The sequence below is a fragment of the Ambystoma mexicanum genome, chromosome 12, assembly GCF_040938575.1.
Source record: "Ambystoma mexicanum isolate Mex_15411 chromosome 12, UKY_AmexF1_1, whole genome shotgun sequence".
NCBI classification, from domain to species: domain Eukaryota; kingdom Metazoa; phylum Chordata; class Amphibia; order Caudata; family Ambystomatidae; genus Ambystoma; species Ambystoma mexicanum.
This window is the reverse complement of record NC_090936.1, coordinates 935,898,124-935,922,648: the sequence shown is the minus strand read 5'-3', so window position 1 is coordinate 935,922,648 and position 24,525 is coordinate 935,898,124.

The window sequence follows — 24,525 nt, the reverse complement described above, 5'->3', positions numbered from 1 at the left end:
TTCATCTGCTCTCCACACCCAGTCGCTCTCACATTTCTCTGCTCTCCACACCCCTCTGCTCTCCACGCTTCTCCGCTCTCAGCGCTCTTCCGCTCTGTATGCTCCTCCGCTCTGGACGCTCTTCCACTCTCCACGTTCCTCCGCTCTTTACACACAGCCACTCTCCATACTCAACCGCTCTCTACATTCAGCTGCTCTCCACACTCATCCGTCCTCCACATTCATTTGCTCTTATTATTCAACCGCTCTCCACACTCAACCGTCCTCCAGACTCATCCGCCAAACAGCATTCATCCTCCACACTCATCTACACTCATCAATACTCATCCACACTCATCCTTACTCATTCGCTCTTCCTACTCATCCGGTCATGGTCTCCACACTCATCCGCTCTCCACATTCATCCGCTCTCCACGCTCATCCGCTTTCCACACTCTCTACATTCATATTATCTGGTGATTTATTCCTATTATCCACTTCACTGTTTAGATCTACAGTACTCGTTTTAGTTCTGTTTGTCATTGTAGGTTACAATCTGGTTAGTTTAGTTGTAAATTTATTTATTTTTCCTTTTTTTTCTTTTGTTTTTTTTTAGGTGGTTTGCTGGGTCGGTGTTATTGTGATGATGCTAGTTTGGAACCGGTTGGTTTTAGGGAAAGAGCCAGGTTTTCAGTAGTTTGCGGAAGGCCGTTAAGTCCTCAGTTAGGCGGATGTGGGGTGGGAGCGAGTTCCACAGGGATGGGGCAAGGGCTGAGAATGATGCTCCGCCTAACCTCACTGAGTTTGTTTTAGGAATTACTAGGAGGCTGGCTGAGCTTGACCTAAGGGTGCGAGTGGGGTGATAAGGTATTAGCTTTTCTTGAAGATATTGCGGTCCAGTTTTATGTAGTGCTCGATGGGTGAGGCATAAGGTTTTGAAAGCCACCCCACAGGCTACTGGAAGCCAGTGCAGTGTCTTGAGGGCTGGGGATACGTGGTCTCTTGGACCAAGCGCAAGTAGCACTTTGGCCACCGCGTTTTGTGCTCTTTGTAGTTTATTCAGTTGGTAGGCATGAATTCCGAGGTATATGGGGTTACCGTAGTCCAGTCGTGATATGACGATTGATTGGACCGCAGAGACTCTGTTGGGAAATGAGAGATATGGAAAGATGTGCCTAAGGTTTTTGAGGTGGTAGTGGCAGGACTTTGGCATGGACTAGTGGCAGGAGATACAGAAGGAGATGAAAGATAATGCCTGCAGTCTGGTTAAATCCACGGCGGATCTCGATAAACAGGTGAGGGCAGCAGAAAGCAAACTGAAAGAGGCAAGCAGGAAGACACTGAAAACAGAGTGAGATGTAATAACACCCGAATATGTGGGGTCCCTAAACGTATCACTGATAAAGACCTAGAGGAATATGTGACTGCTCTGTTCCGCCATATCCTGGAAGAGGCTAAGTATCTTGAAATAATCTTGGATCGGACGCACTGTAGGCTAAAACAAAAAAATGATTTGTTCACTGATGTACTGACGTGAGTTTACTACTTTAGATGCAAAGAGAAAGGATCATGAGGCAAGTGAGAATTCCAGACATGATCCGCTTCAGGGAGGACCCCATCTTTATACTTCAAGATCTTGCACACGTGACTCTGCAAAAAAGGAAGAGCTTGTGGCTGGTGACGGGTTGACTCCGAGATAAAGAGTGCGATACAGATGGGCACATTCATGCAGGTTAATATACAAACTTGAAGGGAAAGCTTAAATTATTGACAAAAAAGAGGAGGTTGTGGACTTAATGGATTTCACGATCCCTAGCAAGGGAAATGATGAGCCCTCAAGTAATGACAGGGACACCAGCAGGAGAAGAGTTCCCAGAAGAGGTTGTGGAGGAAGAGAGCACATGGATCCTACAGGGGCTGGGGGAGTTGGCCAATGCCTGGAAGCAACTTCATCTATTTACGTGATCAGTGCATTGTTGAGTTTGCTGTAAAATGTCCCACTTGGGAAGGTGTTGAACTGAATATTGGAAGAGTCAGGGGATTCATAATAGGCAACTGGGACCGTTGGCTGAAGACAACAATACTAATGGATTCTCTGACGGGATTAGGTTTGCTCATTAATTAGATGTTTCCTGTCGCGGGGGACAGGGCGTGGGGGACCTGGGCATGCATAGGGTTCAGGATTTGCCCGGGAGCATAGAGAGTGTACATATATATTGGGGGGAAATAGTTTGGTTGTTTAATTGTTTTATTTTGGTTTGACAGATGAGAGCAGAGTGTGGAGAACAGCAATTTTATTCTGACATTGAAATGAAGCGGTTAAGTGTGGGATGGTACAGAAGTCCGAATGGCTGACATTGGATTTGTGACCTTGAATGTTCAGGGTCTTTTCTTCCCACCAAAATGTTGTTCTATCGTGTGCAGGCTAAGTGAAATGCGGACCTACATCGCGTTTCTACAAGAAATGCATTTATTGAAACAGGCTGAAGGAAGACCAAGACATAGGGGGCTCCCAATACAATATTTCACCTCAAGTAGTGGAAAGAGGAAAGGAGTGGCAATTCTAGTTGAAAAGGGGATCAGGTTTACGAGAAAATACATATATAGAGAACCAGAAGGGAGGGGATTAATCATCAAGGGCTTGTTAGAGGGACACATCTTTACATTAGAAGCAATCTATGCGGTAAAATGAGCACCATGATCAGTACTTGACTACTTTGTTGGAAAAGCTAGAGGGGAACTGCGGGAGAGGTGGTGATTGGGGGAGACTTTAATTGTGCAATGGATCTAGGAATCAATAAAACACTTCTCCCTACAGCAGCGGATCAATGGAATAGAGTAGTCTTGGCTAAGTTGTTTAGGGACCTAGGTTTAATTGAAACTTGCCGCTTCTTTTGGCAGGAGGAAAGGGAATCCATGTTCTACTCTGCGGTTCACAGGGGATACTTTAGGAGAGATATGGTGTTGGTCTCTTCCACTTTTGTCCCTGATGTAACATCAGTAGAGATTGGTCTTAGATACCTATCTGATCATGCTCGGGTTCTTGGGAGAATGTTACGGGTCCCACATAGGTATCAGCTAAGAAGGCTTGGAATCTGAATGACTGGGTTACGAGCAATCTGGCAAATAGGGTTGCCAGACATTTGGTCGAAAAAAATTGGTCGACCAGACAAATGGTCGAACCAATTTGGTCGAAAACCAAATGGTCGAAATTTTTTTTTTTTTATTTTAACCCTTTTTTTGGGGGGGGGGTCCCCCCCGTCCCCCCCCAACCCCCTTTTTTTCTCTAAAAACCCCTTTTTTAACTTAACGAAAACCCGAAAAATAAATATATAAATAAAAAAAAATGTGACCATTTGGTTTTCGACCAAATTGCGTCGACCAAATTGCAGTCGACCAGTTTTTTTTGGACGAGTTGACTGCAGTCCTATTATATCTGGGGAAATAGGAAGTATCTTCCTACCCGAGCTCTTCGCTCCTCCTCCTCCAACTCCTTGAGGGTCAATCGCTTTTCCAAGCAATTAGGTGGGGGCAGATAGTTCTCTTCAGCAGGCGCCTCCCTCTAGAACAGCCTCCCTTCCTCTGAAATTTGAGCAGAACCATCTACGGTTCCAGAAGCAGCTCAAGACTTTCCTCTTTGCTTCTGCCTTCTTTCTTCCTCTTCCCTGCTGATCTCCTGTCTGATACTGCACTGGATACCTGGCTACCCTCTGAACCACCTGCCCAGCTCCCTGCCCTCCCAGTTGCACACCTGCACTTCCTCCTGCCATCCCTGCACTTGGGGCTGTATCTGCAACCATACAGCCCTCCTACCTGCACTTTCTAAAACTTCCTGCCTGCACTTAACACCTGCACTGCCACCAGCTGGCCGCACTTCTTGTTTTTCGTTGTTCAATCCTATGCCCTGCACTTGCTCCTCCTCCTTTTGCCTGGCACTTCTCCCCTTTCCTTTCCTCTCCCCTGCACTTGTGCGATCTCAATTTCACTGGGCCTAGTAAGATCATTGTCTAGTCCGCCCTTGTTCCCCTACCACGCATCGTCGCGCCTCTAAACACTTGTGTATAGGCGCGCTATAAAAAAATATCATATCGTGTCATATCAATAAGGCTGATTTTTAGTGGCAAAGCTGCGTAAACAGAAAGTGGGGACCTATATTGTTGAATTGAAAGATGGATGTTAGACATTTTGGGCATAGTGGCAACATATTACATATACATAGGTAATGTGATGACTCCTGTTAAGTCATCACAGAACCGCACCCTAAGGGCTCCTCCCATGTGGCCAGGGGAAGGAAGTTGCAACCTGATCCTAACCATGGGGGTGGTAACATGAGTGAGGATCACATGGGAGGAGATGGCTTTCAGGGGGAAGTGGTGACTCCTTTGGGAGGGACCCGGTATTCATCTTCTTGTGAGTATGAGAGTCCTATAATTTCCAAATACCTAATGGCATGCTGTCACTGTATAAGTTCCTCCCATGAAACTACCCAAAAGACATACTATGGACAGTCATCTAAACAGAATAAGGTATCTTAGCTAGAGGTCCTAACCCGAATGTTAAATCACAAACCTTTTACATAACATCCCCTAACTCTGTCATCTCTCAGGTCACAAAGCAATCAAAACAAACTAAATGTCAAAGGACCAAAACTACTCTGGACCTCAGGATCCATAATACCTGTGGTAGTGAGACGAGGAAGAGGGTCTCAGAGTTAGTAAGGAGCAGAAGTGGCATTAAAGAGAATGTGTAGTCTAGTTGTTGTAGAGCAAGGCGCATAAGCGGGACATTTAAACTCAAGAATGAGCTACACCTAGGGAAAGACATGGAAGGAGTAGTAGACACAGAAGCAGCCCAGAGTTCACTGATTTTTTCAGAAATAACTTGTTAGCATTATTCATATTTTGACAAACTGTGGCATTGCAAAGGTAGTTGCTGTGCTATCTCGACAAAAGCATTCCATTGGAAGAATAAGTGTGACATGCTAATAATTGCTTTGCAGAGCAGAACAACTGCCTTGGTTTATGAACTGTTGTTTCCGGACCGGCATATAACAGGTCTGCCTGCCGGAGCCTCTGTCCCCGACAGGTCTAATCCTGTCGGCACAGCACCCTCGGTAGGCAGAGCCATTACGGAAGCACCAGCACTGTTAAAAACGGTGCCGGCGCTTCCGTGTCTCCATTCCCATAGAGTCCTATGGAACTCTATGGCAATGGGGAAAACATTTTACCAGCGCCTATCTTTCCGGGCCGCAGGGGTTGTAATCTCCCAGTGGCAAAGGGAAGACAGGCACCAGTAAATATTTACGGGTCCGGCAGCAACCCGCCGGTAGCACCAGCACGGTTACCGCCGGACCAGTAATTAGCCTCATTGACTTTACCAAGTGGAAGGATGCAGTGGCGGGAAAAGATATTTTGGGCCTCATCACAGGTTGGGCGCAAACCCCGGTGGTATTACCGCCGGGGCTATTAGCCCTACCGCCAAACCCCCCCGGTGCCATTAGCGCCGGATCACGGGTTTGGCAAAACGGTTGGTTCCCATTCCCCATTGGGCCCATTCGGGAATTCCCCATTGGGCCCAATGAGGAATTTTTGCACTATTCTGCTGGTGGTAATACTGCTGACGGCACTGAAAATCGTCAAAATCTCAGCAAATTTGCCCCCAACTCAGAGCTGGGGGCAAATCCGCAAAGCCCATGATCTAGCGGACCCTTAAATGTGGCGGTAATAGCGCTACTGCCACATTTAAGGGTTACCACCAGACTCGTGGGGAGGCCCTTTGTGTTGAAGTGAACAGAACTTTGTTGAATCAGAACTTTACCAAGGGTATTCCCGAATTGATTCAGGGGAAGGGAGCTGAACCTTGGTCACAAGGAGTACTTTGTAAAACATATGAGTTTGAACATTTATTCAGTTTTGTTCAACTGAAGACAGCCAAATATTCCTTGTATACTTTTTTTGTATGTATAAGTGTGAGAGTCAGAGACTTTTTGGGTACCAGGTAATCTTTCTTTAGTTTTAGTTTGCCAGGTAGGGACATCCTCATTAGGATAGGGAAAGATAGGTGTTCATCTCACCCCATTTTCATTTAATAAATGGCAAACCTCGAGAAAACTGCACCTTTGTGTCCGTCTCGCATTTTGGACCCCGGACAGTAAGGAGGAGATGGATGTGGACCACCAAAAACAATTCATCCTCAGGGTGAATCTACCTAATATTACAACAGGAATGTGGGAACAATTAGAGGTCTCCATAAACTCGGAGGAAGTAGGTAAGCCTATTGATGCTGTCCATCATAATAAAACCCCAGGACCCAATGGCTTTTCCACCACTTACTACAAGGTGTTGAAGGGACTGCTGTTGCAACCACTGACTATTTAATTCAGTCTCACAAATAGGGATGGTGTCCCGAGATATGGCACATTCAATGACAATCCTGGTGCTTAAGCTGGGCAAAAACCCAAATGACTGTGCGAGTTACCGCTCCATATCGCTTCTCAATGGGATGCAAAGATTTATGCTAAGATATTGGCAGCTCACCTGATGAAGGTAATGCCAGACATAATTCACCCCGACCAGACTGGTTTCATAACTGGCAGATCTACACAAGACAACATGATACAAGCAGTTAATCTTATAGATTGGGGGTAGTAGATAGCATCAACAGCATGCGTGTTAACATTTTGATACAGAGCCTTATGAGATCGTGGCATACAACCAGCACTGGAACCCTTTTAACCAATCACTCATAATCATGATTTTACTCCAGGAATGAATGCAGCCTACTTATTTGGGTGGGAGAGGAATGGGATGACTTGGCTCGCAGATCTTTACATTGAAGGTAGACCACTACCATTCCAAGACTCTAAGAGGAAGTATAAAATTGGGGAACAGGAACGTTTCTGCTACTCCCAGATCTAACACTGGATCGCGAAAAACAGGGTAGGCAGGTGGGAAACAGGGCTACCACAGGGATGGAAATCTTAATGACAGGAGGCATTAATCAGTGAAGGATTTTGAAGTTATACATATGTATCGATAAATATACCCCAGTGATAAACTACCCTATATGAAACGATGGCAAGTGAATTGGGGAAGGACATTGCACAAGAGGATTGGGAACACATATAGGAAAGAGTGCATAGGGTGTCCAAAAGCAGCACGATAAAAGAAACAATATATAAGATTTGTTTCCATTGGTATCTTACCCCAAAGAGAATTAGTAAAATCGCACTCCTGTACTCCTGACTTTGTTGATGAAGATGGGGTGATGTAGGAACTTTGGGACACATGTGGTAGAGCTGTCGGAAACCCCAAGTCTTTTGGATAGAGTTACTGGGCTATGTCAAGGATATAACGGGCATACTTTTGCCCAGTGGTGATTTTGGGAAGTGTGGCAGATGGTTCACATGGGAAGAGGGGTGATACAGCAACCGTCATAGCATACATGTTGAATGTGACTAGGCTAACGCTGCAACAATTCTGGAAGAAAGCCAAATAGCCAATCACTGAGCAGTGGTGGGTCAAGGTAAGGGGGTACTAATACCGTAGAGCATAACTCCCCTTGCTTCTGGAGGGGTCCCGACTTTTGTTAGATTCATTTCATGAATTTGTACGAGTTAGGGAGCAATACTATAACAAACCAGGCCTACTGAAGAATTTCTCAATATGGTGAAAGCCTGCACATAACTTAATAGGGAGGAACTAAATGTGATGCCCGTGTTTATGGAGGAAATACCTGCTTGATTTCTAACTGTCTTATTGTTGTCTGTTTAAGTTATCATTAGTAGTGTTTATTTCTTTTCTTTTAAGTACACATAAGTATATTTTGCAGTATCTGCATATTGACTTGTGTGTCCTGGGCTAGGTACCAAGGCAAAGGATAAAGGAGGTTAATGAGCCTTTGCAAGTACTGTCATAGAATGATTGAACAAATAAATAAAGAAAGCTTGTAAAAAAAAATAAAGGTGAAAAGACAATAAAATATAGTTGGGGAGGAAAGGAAAATTGGGTGTTAGAAAGAAGGGAAAATACATGTTTTTAAGGCAGATGTCAAAGGTATGGAATGAGGAGGAAGAGCAGAAAGCAGGGGGCAGTTCATTGCAAGGTTTTGGAATGAGCAACGTGAAAGAACAAAAGCAAGAGCGGGCATGCTGAGGTTTTTGGACAGAAAGGAGATACAGAGGTCGAGAGTATAGAGGACAATGGAATAGAATGAGATTAGGGAAGACAGATAAGACAGACCAAGACCATGCAAACATTTAAACATGATACAAAGAAAGTGGAAGAGGAGGCATTATTCACATGCTAAGAAGGATACAAAATAAAGGGAGGAAGAGGTGGAGGCGCGAGGAGCTTGAAGGCGGATATGGGGGTTATATAGAGAGCAGAGAGGGGCAAGGTGAGAGGAAGGAAAGCCATCTAAAAGAGAATAGCAATAATCAAGATGAGAGAAAATAAGGGAGTAGTTAAGATGTTTAGCATGATGTATTGATGAGGAGGGTTGGGCACGATGAAGATCATGAAGTTGGAAAAGACTGATGTGGCCGATATTGGCAATGCGAGCTGAAAAGGAAAGGGAAGAATTGAAAATGATGCAGAGGTTGTGGGCAGAGGGGAAAAAAGATGGGGCAGCTGTAGGAAATGAATAGAGATGGGGGGACAGGGAGGGGAAAGAGAAGATGGGGAGAAAGCAGAATTTTGAATTTGGAGGGGTTCAGGTGGACAAAGTGGGAGACATTCCAGATTGGATGGTTGGGAGGAGGTAAGTGGCAGAAGAGTGAAGAGAATTGAGAAAAGAGGAGAAGGAAAAGAAAATCTGTGAATGGTCGGCATAGAAGTGAGACGAAAAATGACATTATTTGATCAGGGTAGAGATAGTGTAGAGAGACAAAGGGCTCAAGGAAAGAACCATGTAGTAGATGGGGGTGAGTGGCCAGTCCTAGAGACAAAGGGTGGTTAGAGAGGTATGAGTGAAACGATTTAAGGACAGAGCAAGAAAAGTCAAGAGAGGAGAGCGAAGACAGAAGAGTAGGATCGTAAACAGTATCAAAGGCAGCTAAAAGTTAAAGATGAATAAGCATAAAAGAGATCTTGTGACTGGCTTACATGAGAGGATTATAAAAATGCAGTAATGCAGTTTCAGTATGGTGTGCAGGATGAAAGCTAGAGTTAAGAGTGGGAAGCAGGGAATGCATATGTAAAAAAGAAGATGCCTGAGAACGGACAATCTTTTCAAGGATTTTAGATAGAAATGGGAGAAGATAGATGGGGACAGAATTGGAGGGAAATGAGGGATCGGGAGAGGTTTTTTTCAATATAGGACTAATAATAGCATGTGCGAAGGTAGAAGGGAAAAACTGCAGAGGAAAGGGAGAGATTTAGAAGGCAAATTAGATAGGACAGCAGCTAGGGTTAGAGGACATTAAGGAGGAAGTTATGGGATCAAGAGGATAAGCAGTAGGATGAGTATGTGATTAAAAGTTAACAATAGAAAAATCAGAAAGAAGGAAGAAAGAGGAAAGTATGGGGGAAGCAGCACTGAGAAAAAAGGGAATGGGTGAGGTGAGAGAATACTGTTTGAGAAGTTGTCATAGTCAACGAGGTTGATAAGAAAGAGATAGAGCGCAGAAATAGTGCTGTTTAGCAAAGACAAGGAGAGAGTCATAAGAAGAGTGAATGGCAGAAAGGGTCATGAGATTAGTAAGGCATTGTGATTTTTTCCAATGTCATTCGGCCTTTCAAAACTATGAACAGAGAGATTTGAGAGATGGTATTAGCCAAGTTGTAGAGGTATGCGTGAGGGAGAGAAGAACTGACATGGATGTAGTGAGTTAAGAGTATACAGAGGGTATCAAAGAGGAAGGAGTGGGAGCATGAGGAGAAGCATTAGGATGAGCATGTGAAAGAGGAATGATGATTAGCAGCTGCATGAACAAGGAAGGGTTGAAAAAATGTTGATAGGAATAGAAAGGGAGAGAGTAAGAAGTTGGATGAAGAGTAGAAGGAACAGAGATCACTTTGAAGAAATTATGCAGTGGTCGGAGAATGGTTATGGATAAAAGTCAGCAAGTTGGAGACGGAAAGGAGAATATGATCAGATGAGTAGATCGGATGAGCCAGAAGAACAGTATTACTAGGGAAGGATAAGAAAATGAGATCAAGAGGCAAGCCAGAGATATGGGAGGGGGGAGAAGAAAGTTGATTTAAGAGAAAGGCATTAATAAGAGATAGAAAGAGGGAGAAAGAATGAGTAGAAGCAAGAGGTCTTGATATGGGATATACACGTTTTAACTCCACCAAGGCAAAGTAAACCGTACAGATTTTCGCTGCAGACAGCCCAAACATGGTTTACTTTAAAAATACTATAGTGCCGATGCGCTATGAAATAATATGCAAATCAAAATCCAATTAATAGGACAAGTAGTTAGTCTGTCCTGTTTCAATATTTATTAATGTGAATACGTTTTGCTCCTAATGACCAATATATTCAACGTATAGGCACAATCCAATATTAACCAATTGGTGCACACGCAAATGTTTTACCTGAGATAGATTTATGTAGGCAGGTTGAAATTCAGTGTATTTCCTAAATTCTTAATACATTTCACACAAAAGACCAATTTGGATCTCCAACAAATAGCACACATATACAACTCAAGTAGGGTATTTACATTGTTTTTCAAAATCATCCAATTGTTCAATTGGTTCTAAGTAAGTTAAAACACGTTTGGCTGTTAACAATTGTTCATTTACAATAGCCATGTTATTCCATGTATTTTCACTTCTGTTCATTCTTTATATCATTTGAAAATAACGTCGCTGAGATAGTCAATTTAGTTAACATTCAACAAAGAACATGATTATCTTCATGTCACTATATGAACCGATCACTTGTGAGAATTATTTCAATGGACGTCTATCATGGGATTCGTACCAGGTTTATATTTCAATAGGTGGCATTAGGCATGTTCAGTCTTGAAATCAGGGCATGAAATGGGTGACTAACAGGATTATATTCCCTTCACCCAAGTATCAAAAAGCCTGTATCCTTTGTCATATCGACTATATATAAATAGAACATTCTTTACAAGTTATACACAGAGGGGTGGAAAATGAGCGAGTAGTAGCACTCAAGTAACGGCCCCATGCAGATGTTGACATACTCAGAAACTGGAGGGCACAATATAAGAACCTGATCAAGGCTAAAAAGCTGAAAAAAGTCAAGAAATAATTGGGAATGCATGACTTTTGGCCCTGTACTCCAAGGACTCACAGGCATTCTGGGAATTAATCCACCAAGGAAATCACCCTATGCAACATCTGCTGCCCTCTTCTGTAAGTGAAAATACATGGTACGTTCACTTCTCTAATCTCAACAGAGAGGACAAAGCTTTCTTTAATGTCTCTAATGATGACAACATGCGCACAATCTGCCAACTGTAGAACTGCGCTCCTTTAACATTCACGCTCTCGAAGATCCTTGTGGCATTCGATTCATAAACCCAAGGAAAAGCCCCTTGTCTGTCTGGATCGATCCCTGTCAATCCTTATAGAGAAGAAATAACTGTATGGGGCCCATATTCTATAAGGCTATTGAATGCAATCACCCAGGTAGGGCAGACTCACCACTCTTGGAAGCACACTGAGATCATTATGACCTATAAGAAACTATAAACCAGTTTCATTAATGGGTGCAAGCAGCAAAATATATGGGAAAACCCTATCACTCAGACTGGAAGAGTGGGTAAATGAGACTCTATCAGCCACTTATAAGCAGGCTTTAAAGTGTGAGTACATACTATGGATCAAGTCTTCAGGCGTATATTAATTGTCTCTATGTATAAATGACCCCAGGAAAATGTAGTCATGTGAAAATGTAACCAGCAAAAAGTTGTTTTCAAAAATGTAATTATTCGATACAATAAATGGAAAGTGTGAAAATGTTGCTGGTAATAAGGTCGCCCGAAAAGTAATGTTTAAATACACAAAAGTACAAGGCTGTAGTCCTAACACTGACATGACCTTTTAATAAAACCTCCATGACCACCCTAACTCCATTCCTAAACCTTCCCCTGACTCTAATTACTACCCTGCTCTCTTACAGAACACTAACACTGCAGCACGCTAAAGCATTGTATTTGCATGTTACTCAATACAAAATCAATTGAAAATGAACAGTGTACCTAACTCCAACCCCATCGCCAGCTCGCCACAAATGGCATAGCTCTTGCCCTAACCCAAACCCTTGATCTAATCCTAACGTTCTTTATTGACTGCTCCTCCCAAGTCACCCTGGGCACCTTCCCCTCTCCTACTTCCTTCTCCACCTGTGGTGTTCCCCCAAGGCTCTATTCTCTCGCCTTGGCTCTTTAACATCTACCTTACTCAGCTGGCACTCCTCATCTCCTCCTTCTCCCCCAACTTCCAGTGTTATGCTGACGACACAAAACTTTTCTCCAAACTTCCTGCTGACCCTCTTGCACCTTCCATCAGGCCTGGTGCACTTCCAATGATCTCTGCCTCAATGCCAGCAAAACGGAGATCCTTCCCATTGGGACCCTGCTCCTGATTTCTTCCCTTCACTCTCTCCTTCCTCCATGGGCTCTCTCCCTGCTCCCTCTTCTGGAGCCAGAAACATGAAACCATCTTCGACTCCTCTCTCTCATTCCTCCCTCACACTCAGGACATTGCCAAGAAGTCCCACTTTCAGCTCTTCCTTCTTAAAGGAATTCTACCTTTTTTCACCTTCCCCCAGAATTTCAATGTTACGTGAGCCCTGGATCTCTCTAGGCTTGACTATTGTAATAGCCTCCTACTGAATCTACCCTCCTCCACTCTGCAACCCCTACAGCCAGGTAATCCAGAATAGGGCAGCAAGACTTATCCTTGGCCTCAAGCCCAGGGACCACATCTCTCCTGCCCTAAAAAGTCTTCACTGGCTCCCGGTTGATTTACGGATTATATTCAGATCCCTATGAATCATCAAAAGGCTGTCTGGGGCCTGGGATTCACTATCTGCAACTTTCCCTTACTAAATATTCCCCCTCTAGACCTCTGCACTCCTCTGACATGAACTTTCTGCGTGTAAAGTGTTTCGCTAAACAGAGAGCAGGTGGTCGATCGCTTTCCTCAACTGGCTCCCTTCTTTGGAGCAGCCTCCCCCTCCCACTTTGTCTTGAGCAGGGCTTTCTAAAATTCCAGAAGCTCCTCAAGACTTTCCTCTTTACCTCCTCATTCCCTCCCTCTCTCCTCTGCTAACCTCTCAGTTGCTTGTTTGGTGTTCAGGGCTCTTATGCATCCTTGGTTCCCTGTCTGCCCACACCGAATTGCCCCAGCTTTTGTCTATCTTCAGCACTTGTCTCAGCTCACCCTCCTCCAGGGAGGCCTGCACTTACCTTTCATTGCACTTCATCTGTTGCTCTCCTTTGAGCACGCCAGCAGCTATCCATGCCCCCCCCTTCTGCACTTGCATGTTCTGAACACTCACAGGGTATAGTAGGTTTGTCCTCCACCAACCCTCCACTGTATTTAATTCTTTTGTTATGCATTAATTGTATCTCATCCTCTTATCCCCTTCCTGTTGCCCTGTGGGCGCTTTGAAACAGTATTTACTTCATGTATAAGCACCTAACAAGTGAACAATAAATAAATAAATAAATGTTACCCTTACCCTAACTGCAACTCTAACACTTACCCTAATTCTTACATTGTTCTACCACCAAGTTTATCCTAACTCCTATCCTATGCCAACCTCACCAGCCGCCCATCTTCTATATCCCTTTCTTTAACACTTACCCACACCGTTACTCTAATGGCCCTATCCTTACCATAATCCCTACCCTCACACTTACCCTGAGACTTAATATAGCCTAACAACTAATAAAACGCCATCAATACCAGCCCTACAGCAGGTACCCTGACTCTAAATTTTACCTTAATTATAACCAACATCTTTACTCTTATCTCTATCTTTACCCTAACCCCTGTCCTAATCCTAAACCAGGCAATCACAAGTCCACAAAACTCTCCTTAACCTTAACAATTACCCTAGCAGCACCACAATGTTGATTACTTTTTAACTGCATGTTTGACTACTTTTTGCTCTGCAACTTTTTCTCTGCAGAGTTATTTTCACCACGACTTTTGCACTGACTACATTTTGCTGAGCAAACATTACATTAGAAGAGGGTGTGTTGTAGGCCGCCTTCAATGGTATTCCAAAGATAGAACTGTGGAAGACATTGGTTAAAAAGCATGTCCCGCCACTCCATTTGAAAGCCATAATAGAGTTGTACAATGGCAGTAGGGCATCAGTTAGGTGGGGCCTGAGAGGGAATTACACCACATCTTTTCTGTGGGATGTTGAGTGCGACAAGGGTGTCATCTTTTTATTTTTGTATACAAAAATGATGCATAGGGCCATTAACGAGGTTCTCAAAAACTGGTACAAAAACACCCTAATTGCAGAGTATTGATTGCTGGGGACTTGAATGTTAAGAATATATTTATTTTATTTATTTATTTATTTGCATTTGTATCGCGCACTTGCAGCCCATGGACATCGAGGCGCTGTTACACGAATATGTAAGAAGTTTGACATACAGGTTGAGGCACCTTTAGACTTCTAGGATAATTGCAACATAGCATGACAGGTACATACATGCAGAATGATAAAGAACAATATGTTGGTTCAACCTAAGAAGGGTGGTACCAGTTTACAACTAGTTAATCGAAGAGTTTAGTTTTGATGGCTTTCCGGAAAACTTGGTGGGATTCGATCTGTCTCAGGTGAGGAGGGAGTGCGTTCCAGTGTGTGGTGGCCAGTGTGGGAAAGCTGGAACCGCCTGCGCAAGCTTTACAGATTTTAGGTGTGAGGATTGTGTTAGAGTAGCCCTTCCTGAGGGGTCTTGAGGCAGTATGACTCATGATTCTTTGAGCTAGGTATGGGGGTGCGAGCGCATGGAGGCCTTTGTGGGTGATGGCAAGAGTTTTAAAGACAATTCTCTCTTTGACTGGGAGCCAATGGACCTCTCTTCTCACATCAGTGATCTGGTCTCTTCTGGATGTTCCAGTGGCTGCCCTGAGTGCGTTGTTTTGCACCAGCTGGAGTTTGTTGAGGTTTTTTTGGGATGTCCCAATGAGGAGAGCTTTGCAATAATCCAACCTAGAGCCAATTATCGCACTTGCAATAGTAAGGCAGTTCTCACGGGATAGGAAGGGTCTAGCTGCATTTAGCACTTTGGTGTAGTACGCAGATGATGAGGCAATGGCATTAACCTGCCTGTCCATTGTCAGTTCGGCGTCCAAGGAGACTCCCAGGGTCTTGACATTGTTAGAGACTTTGATGGGAATGCTGTCAATAGAGAAGGATGAGTACTGCTCATCGAGGTTACCCAAGGTGGTGGGTGATCCTATGAGCAGGAGCTCAGTTTTTTCGCTATTGAGGCAGAGCCAATTGTCCCCATCCAGGATTGGATGGTGGACTAAATGGAGGTGAGTGTGGTAAGATCAGCGTTATAGTCCCCTGTGAGTGGAATAAGCACCTGCATATCATCAGCATAGTTGGTGTATGAGATGTGCATTGCGTCAAGGATGCTGAACAGGGGTCTTGTAAAGAGGTTGTAGAGGGTAGGTGCGATGCACGAACCTTGTGGGATGCCACATTTAATGTGACTAGGGGTGGCACAGGCAGTGTCGGAGAATACTTTTATGACTCTCTGCTGGAGAAAGGAGGTGATCCATTCACATGCCTTTGGGGAGAAGTTGGCCTCAGTAGCTAAGTGGCGACACAGAGTGTTGTGATTAACCAGATCAAAAGCTGCTGTCAGGTCGAGGAGCAGGAGGAGCGCAGGTTTGCCTGTGTCTCTGATATCATCCATTTGGTTTTTTAGGTCTAAGAGGGCCGTCTCAGTGCCGTGTCGAGGGCGGAAGCCAGATTGCCGTAGTCCAAGAAGACGGTTCTTTTCCAAAAATTCTTGGGCTTGCAGGTAGGCTGCTTTGTCAAGAATTTTTAGTAGAAATGGGACGGTGGTGATGGGCCTATAGTTCCCTGGAACCGTTGGGTCAAGGGAAGGTTTCTTGAGGAGCGGGCAAACCCATGCGTCCTTAAGACCAGATGGAATGTGTCCAGACTGGAAGGATGAATTTATAAATGCAGTAAGGAAAGGTGCTAGGATTTGTGCCGAGTCTTTGATGAGTTGGGCAGTACAGGCGTCTCCTTTGCAGATAGAGGGTTTGATGGCTTTGAGCAGGGTGATCACTTCAGGTTCGGTCATATCTCTGAAGTGGAAGGTGGAGGGTGGCAGGGATATAGTCGAAGGCGGTTTAGGTGAAGCGTTGTGTAAGCTGGCTATGAGGTTATTGAGAACTTTTTGGTGGCCGCGGATTTTAGTTTGGAGTAGGTTAAGTTTGTCAAGTATGGCTGACTGAATGCTATTGCACCAGTTCTCATCTTTAAGGAGAGAGGGAGGTGACACAGAGGGCTTTTGTAACTCCCTAAAAATAGTGAATAGTTCTTTGGAGCCGGATTTGTCATCGTTGATCTGGTGATGTTGGTTTTATAGGAGGTGGAAATGTCTTTGAAGGCATTCCTTGTGGCTTCTGAGGGATTAGCTTTCCAGGCAGAGAGTGCAGCCCTCTTCAGTGCGCGCTGGTCAAGCAGATCTTTAGAAAACCAGGCATTAGAATGTTTGATTTTCTTGGCTTTTTTTAGGTTAAGTGGAGCTATGGAGTCGACTGCTAGGGCGACGATTTCCACTTGGAGCAGCATGTGTCGGGTGTGCTGGACTGGAATTGGTTACTGTTTTTTAAATCATATATTTTAAAATCTTTAAGTTTTAAACAGGGGAAAAATCAAGAGGACAAATACACGTGGACAAATGGTTATGCATGCCCACACATAGATTATGTTTTTACAGATGCCAATACATGTATAAGCTGCAGTGACATTCGAATACACTTTAATAAGATAAGTGACCACGGTCTTCTTTTTTGGACAGTTAATATGGGGGACCAACAACTGCAGATGAACTATAAAAGCTGTATAAGAATCAATAATCAGGGCAACCGAATCATTCAGACAGTAGCAAAGATAAAAGAGGTTAATGAGCGCATACGTTTAAATCAAGATGAGTTAATTAATGGATGACCCATAGCCATTGGAAAATGGAAGCAATGGCAGAAAAAATTGGACATTGCACAGAGGTGCCTTTAAATAAATCAATGGGAAACCATCTAAAATCAGTACTGTACATCGTTTGACATAGTGATATAGGAGAGGAAATCCCTATTGTAAAGCTAGAGCTGAAGTCAGGGGAACCTACTGCTGCACTAAAATTGAAAAAACTGCACGGCTGACCGTGCGTAAGACCCAATATAAGAACTGGTTGCGGATGCATAAACGTTCCTTACAGAATACTAAGTGGTTATTGTTATGTGGATTACTTAAATATAACAATAAAAATAAATGTTGGGCTCGCTTTAATAACGCTAATGAAAATCTTAGTGTGGTTGAATTAAACCCTATTTCTGAGAGCATCTGGAATACCTATGTCACTGAATTATATTACGATCAGATAGAAGACAAACAGATGGGAAAGTCCCCTATTAAGGAAGAACATATTATATTAGAGGATTGTCGTCCAGACGATATGTGTAACATAATAAACAACCTAAAGCCCTCAAGAGCTCCGGATCCTGACGGAATACCCAATGTATTCTATAAAGCCAATGCACAATTTTGGGCGAAGATATTATTTAATATTGTTTTTTAAATTGAGGGCACAGGGAGCTTACCCAATAGCTGGACTAAGTCCATACTATAACGGGCTTTCATAAAGGAGACCAACTTGTTGCATCGAATTACTGGCTATTAGCCATGATGGACTGTAGTCAAAAATGTTTGCCACTATACTTTTAAGAAAGTTAACAAGGTGGGCAAACGAAAAGGAGATTTTAGGTCCCTTTCAAACAGGATTTAGAAAATCCTGTGGCACAATCAATAACATCTCCACCTTACAATATTTAATGGCAGAAGCAACAGCTACTTCTCAGAATGTATACTGTTGTTACATCGACTTCAGCAAAGCTTTAGATTTAGTCTCATGCCAGTTAAGGTGGAAGAAACTGATGTCTTGGGGAATAGAACCACAATTTCTATATTTCATCAAATTACTATATACGAACAATTCGATTGTGGTACGATTGAATCAGGATGGTGAGCTGATGGGTTTTAACTATTCTAATCATGGATTAAAGCAGGGGTGTGCATTGGTGCCTATGCTATACAACCTATATGTGGCTGATATGCCAAATTCCATAAAATCAGCCAACAACTTTCCACCAAAAATCAATGGTATTCCTATTGCGTGTTTGACCTATGCATATGACACCAGCCTATTTGATAGCACTAGTGGCGGCTGCTATCATGGGGCGGCCGGGCGCCACCCCCCCAAAAAAAAGAGAGAAGCTAAAAGAGATTCAATCAGAGAACTTCTCTGATTGAATCTCTTTTAGCGTGTAGTGCTGCTGCATTTCCTTTGCCAACAATGCGGGGGCGCTGTGGCAAGGAAACAATATTGTAGGCCGGCCAGCTTTTACAGCGGGCGGTGACCCAATTTAGTAAATAATTTTCTATAGTAGAGTGCGTGGAGCTTGTAGCTCCAGGCACTCTACGCAGCCCCTTTAATTGGAAGCCTGGCGCGGTGCTTCAGGGGTGGACCCGCCAGTCTAAAATGTGCACAAACAGCGCACTTATTTGGATTCCCTCCTCCCTCCCCTGCCATGGATACAGTAATGTCATTGGCAGGCAAACAGCCAATGACATTACTGTATCTATGACTGGCGGCGGCGCAGCTGCAGGCTGTGCGCCTGCGCCGCCTTCACACGTCTGTTTCTCTTCGGTGGACGACGAGTGAACAACACGACACGACTAGTGCTGCTGCACCAGCAGCGCCGCGGTAAGTACCCCGAGCCTGGCCATCGCTTCTGCAGACATTGCAGCTTTGCTTGGAAGTCCAGCGGCTTCTGGAAAGGCCACTGTGTGCATTCTGCAAAAATGCACGCGATTGCTGAGCGACTTGGCGCCCGGTAATATTAATATTAAAAGGGCTGTGTTTACCCTGCCAGTCTATGGGCTTTATTATTGATGTCAATTGCAACCACACATAGACAAAAGTTTGACATCTGTTTGAAAAGTACGGGCTGAATGGTGCTTTACCAGCAACCCACAGAACAAAAGAGCACGCGTTTATTAAACTCCATTAAAGGGTGCCCAAACCGCATCCTATCAACACCATCCATGAAAGTTTGTTTATTCACTGATGATTTAAAACTCACTATATTACTAATTTGAGAAACAACTTCAAAGCGCTGTGAGTGATAAAGGGATGGGGAAGAAGTGTGCAGGGGAACTTAGAGGAGAACCGTGTTCCCTCACATTCCATAGATGCAATGCCCATACCTGTAAGCTTCACTATTGCCCAGCGCGTAATCTGTGAGTGGGCTTGCCAGGGCAGCAGGGCTCATCCCCGGCACTTGTTTCTGAGCCCTGGCACTTATTTCTCATGCCAGCTTGATTATGTTGTGGTGTTGGTGTGGCAACTCCACTCCAGTAGGCATCCGTGCCTCGCTGAGTGTGCCCCGTTCCTCCCTCCTTCCCGCAATTGGCTAGTGCTCAAGGAAGCAAAACCTGACCCTGTGGTGCAGCAACTTCCGCCGGGAGTCCCAGGAAGAGCATCCTGGCCCTCCATCTTGCTTCCGGTAAGGTGCACAAGCTTTGGCCCTCAAGGGTATCTTTGTCGACCCATTACTACTCCACTTTGGGAGACTCAACAGAGAGCACAACTGCAAGGGAAAGTGGCGCTCTTTCACACAATCACAATACTTTTTAAACATAGTTTCCATAGTTGTTAAGCAAATATACACCATTATGGAAACGCACACCTCCATGCAAGCTAGTCTGGCTCCATCTCAAAAATAGCAATCTTACCAAAAATATCAGTCTGCATCCTCTTTGCATGGGACAGCAAGCAAGCCCAGATCTGTTTCATTCGAATCAGTGAGCTGTAGGTCTTTTTTAATGTTGGCTATTAGGTAGTGCTACGGTACCAACCCTAAGCCAAAACCATTGCATTGAGGTATGGAGGCAGAAGGGATCTGAAGAGAGGCACACAGCTTGTGTGTAATGTTTAGTTATTTACCCACCCACTGATTACCAAGGGGCCTTCTAATCATTATGGGCTTTCTCACCCATTGCCGGCCCAACCTTACCCAAAACACAACCTCTTAGGATCTCTTTGAGCTAACAACAGTAGCACCAAACTTTGGCCGGCCAGTGTTCTATTGAAACAGTCTTCTGTGAATGCCAGTACATGGTGAGAGGTATTTCCCTGTGTAAATAATTATGCAGGATTTTTTGATTAGTTACCCCCTTGCCCCTCTTCTCTCTGATCTACAACCAGTTCTCTGACTTGCTGTTTCTCCTTCTTGCTTATCTGCACCCTGGTATTTAACTGTCAGCCTGTTCTTCTTCTTCTTGCTGTTTACCCACCTTCCCCTTTGACCTCGGCTCACTGCCTTGTGTTGTGATTGATCTGTCTACCTTCACCCCTTCATCCCTTGTTGTGGTACTGGCCAGGCACAGCTGTAGCACAGCTACACTTGCCAGGCACTTGCAGGCACAGCTACACTTGTCAGGCACTTGCCACTTGCCAGGCACAGCTGTAGCAGAATTAACTACCCGTTGTTGTAGAAGCAGAAACATGGTGCAAGTTCCTGGGCATCATGATCTAATAGCAGTGCCTGGCAGAAGCTTACACCGTATGCACAAGGCCAAAATGCTGGCTTTGTCAATGCTTGTGTTTGAACAGGGTCTTAGTGGCTTTGCCAATGCTGTTTTTAACAGGACTTCAGCGAAGGACAGGCAAAGTGCTTATAAATCGGGTGCCTGAATTGCTGCAGCAAATTAATTTTGTAATGTGAGCTCTGCATTGCACACTTTTAAAGCCCCAGAACGAAAACATTACAAAAATGTATATATTGCAGCGATATACAACTGATGACTGGCACATGGTGGTAGTTGCTGGTACTTTCGTTACACATTGTACTAATGATTATTCTGGTGCAGCTTCAATGTTACAAGCAGTTAACTCTCTCTCCTTTATGTGTGAAAACCATTTTAATACTGCTCTGAGTCTATGTTGCCCTTTCTCAGATCAGTTTCTCGCTTTCTCTTTACAGACCATCAGCAACACCTTACATGTATAAATCCAACCAGTCCAGGGCAATTGTGCAACTAAAAACATCGGACTTCAACCTCCACAGTGCACCTTCCGGGATTTGGATTTCCCATAGCCTGCGAAGGAGTTAATTGCAATGACCATTCTCCAGAACGAGGTGTGCTAGCATGAGTCTTTTGTAGGGTTTGGTACTCAGTGGTTAAAAACTAAAGTAATATTTTAGCTTAGTTTCCCCCTTTCAGAAAATGCCTAAAATCCCACCTTAGTAAGAGGATGAACACATGTGAATGCCAGTAACAGCATGACAAACATGTTTCCATCATTACTGACTATATAATGAATTTCTTTATGCATACACCATAGTACGAGCTATTCCAAATACAAGCTGCTGTAAAATACACCATCACACTTGCACACGTAAGAATAGTGTACCACCATTAATATGTAAAACTGAATGCTTTTTTCATATTTCGGTGGGTTTTTTGGACAGTAAATTGCACATTTTGTAGGCCATTTTTCCCAAAATTTTGCGGGTGGACAACCCTCCCTTCCCCCCCGTGTGGGGGTGTAACCGTGCGCTGCGCACGCTCACTACTATATTCGCCTGGGGAAATTTACACCCCACCAGCTTTCAAACTCACCAGCCGCCACTGGATAACACCCATATCGGACACCAACAATCAATGGTTACATTACAGGAATATGCGGAAAAAAATCTAATTGTTATTAACATTTCCAAATAAAAATAATGTGCCTTGGCGGAACTATATCAAATAAAGTCCTTTAATTGGAAAATTAAGGACACCATCTTGTCCATAGTAGATGACACTTGTTATTTGGGTTTTGTCATTACATTGAAACCTATCGCACATGTCTATGAGCCTTTGCTGTTCCCCATAATATGGAGGAAATGGTGTGTAGTAAAGCAGTATATAGTGAAGCAGGGTGGGCAAAATGTAATGGCAATGCTGGAGATCTATCGAGTCACCATTATGCCGGGCATTATGTATGCTCTCCGTGTGCTACCTGGTAAATTTGTCACCTGGCTGGACAGGGTGGAGGGAAGAATGTTACAGTCTTTCTTCAATTTAACTCCCTCCTCCACACCGGTGGAGGCTTTGAGGTTGGAGTATGGCTTAACTTCCCTCCATTCCATGTGGATAACCCAACGCATGTTGCTATATCTAAGGACGACCGCTAGTGCTATAAACAGGAATCCATTGCAATCATTATTTGCAAAGGTTCATCAGGAAAAGAAATGTAAAGATGGGTTCTATAATGAACTTAAACAATGTGCATTAAATCATCTGGCTACCTTGGAGATTCCTTTAGAGGTGGCTCTCACAGTTGTATGTCATTTCATCGCGGTATGAAACAACAATGGGTTTTTCTCTGTGGATATTTCAATGAGAAAACTCGTTTTCTTTTCTTTTTTTTTTATTTTTGGGGGGGTGCCCCACCAACCTCCATCCCCTTTAATTATTTACCTATTCCTAAACAACCACACCCCACCTATATATTTTTTTAAAATATGACTGAGGAACTTTTGGGGGCTTGGAAAAATAACTGCTGGAGGCCAGACTCTGTCGACTATGTCATGGCAAAATAGAATCCGCATGAGATATTCTTACCACTCGTCCAATCCAAAAAAGAACTATGTAAAAGGCTATAGCAAATTTGTCACTGGAATGTCGAAAATTGAACTGGACCATTTTGGCCCCTTCCCTGTAGTGCAGTTTTAATGATATTGTCGGCTTTGGTATTTTTTACATAGAAAGAATTTCAAAAATGATTATGCTCTTATGCTCAAGAATTATAAATGTATGTTTTGTAATGTGATCAATTGTATGTGTAATTTCTTTTAAATTAGGTATGTGCTTAAGGTTTGTAAATAACCAGAAATTGCACAATAAAGCCAAATTGGCCAAAGAAGTGCCGTAAGGGTGAAACATAGCCCCCACTTTGTTTCATTCGTTTTTTGAAGGGGTCCTGGAGGATTTTACTTTATATACATCAGATACCCCATCTTTAAGGGGCCAAAGTTCCCTTTGCTAATGTGTGCAGATGATTTCGCCCAAATTTCCCACACCCCATCTGGCCTAACAAAACTCAAATAACATTTTGTCCATTTTTGTGATCGAAAGGGCCAAACTAATTCCATCATGCATATAAAAATAGGGGAAATCAAAATAGAGTGCCAATTTTGATTATCTTGGTATCAGATTCAGTTAGGATATTAATTGGCAACATGATATTGACAAAGCCAACTTAATCATAAAGAAGAGGGGTTGTGCTGTTCTGGCCTACTCCAAATCCATTGGGAATAATATTCTACTTCCAACGTTCAAGGTTTGTCAAGAGCAGGACTTTTTTTTTTTCTTTTCGTTTATTAACGTTTGGTTTCAACTTAAACCTTAGCTACATTAAAAGAAATGTTAAACCCAACAGAAGAAACAAAAGAAGAATTAAAAGCAGTTCAAGCTTATACGGCATATCTCCCTTATTCAAGATCTCTGTACACAATTTATGTAGGTTTGATATATATAGGGGATGTTGTGCCCTCATTTTTGATGAGGGGGGCCTATGTCATGAGGGGGTAACAATTTTAGAAATGCAGGGACATAGGCTACCCCACCTGTCTGACACTTGCCGGGTGTAGATCCAGCATACGTTGTAACAAATCACAGCATGTGGTCTGTACAGAAGAGATCACCCAAATTGCATGTAACACATTAACAAATATTTATTTTTATATGGTTTAAAAATAGCATCACAGGGCTGTCATCGTAACCTTTTTCCTGCCGGTAGTTTCCGGGGATATACAATTTTAAGGCATCTTACAAAACCTCATACATTGACTCTTTGCATTTTTTTTTTTGCACAGTGTGGGTTAGTACACAAGAAGTGACTTAGAATGTGGTTGTCATGACTAGATAGATGTGAGGTCATGACGAGCACATTCTAAGTCACTTCTTGTCCTATTAAGGTTGACAAAGGCAATCCCGAATCAGACCCTGAGAGGGGAGCTTGGCGCGTTTGTGTTAGAAAGAATAATTGCATTGGGCGCTGTGGAGCAGCCAAGCCAGCCTGGCGGCGTCCTCCTGAGCTCCATGTGGAGCGGGTGATTCATGCCACTGTTGCCGAGCCACTGACTCTAGGTCCCACACAGTGTGATCCAGCAGGTAGAGTAAGGGATGCTGATCATTGGGGTCTGTTTTTTATCTTTGGTGCCGACCTGGCACTCGCGCTCCGGGGCTGTGGCACTGGGCCACTGCTACACTGTGAACGAGGTGGTGTGACAAAGAGATCAG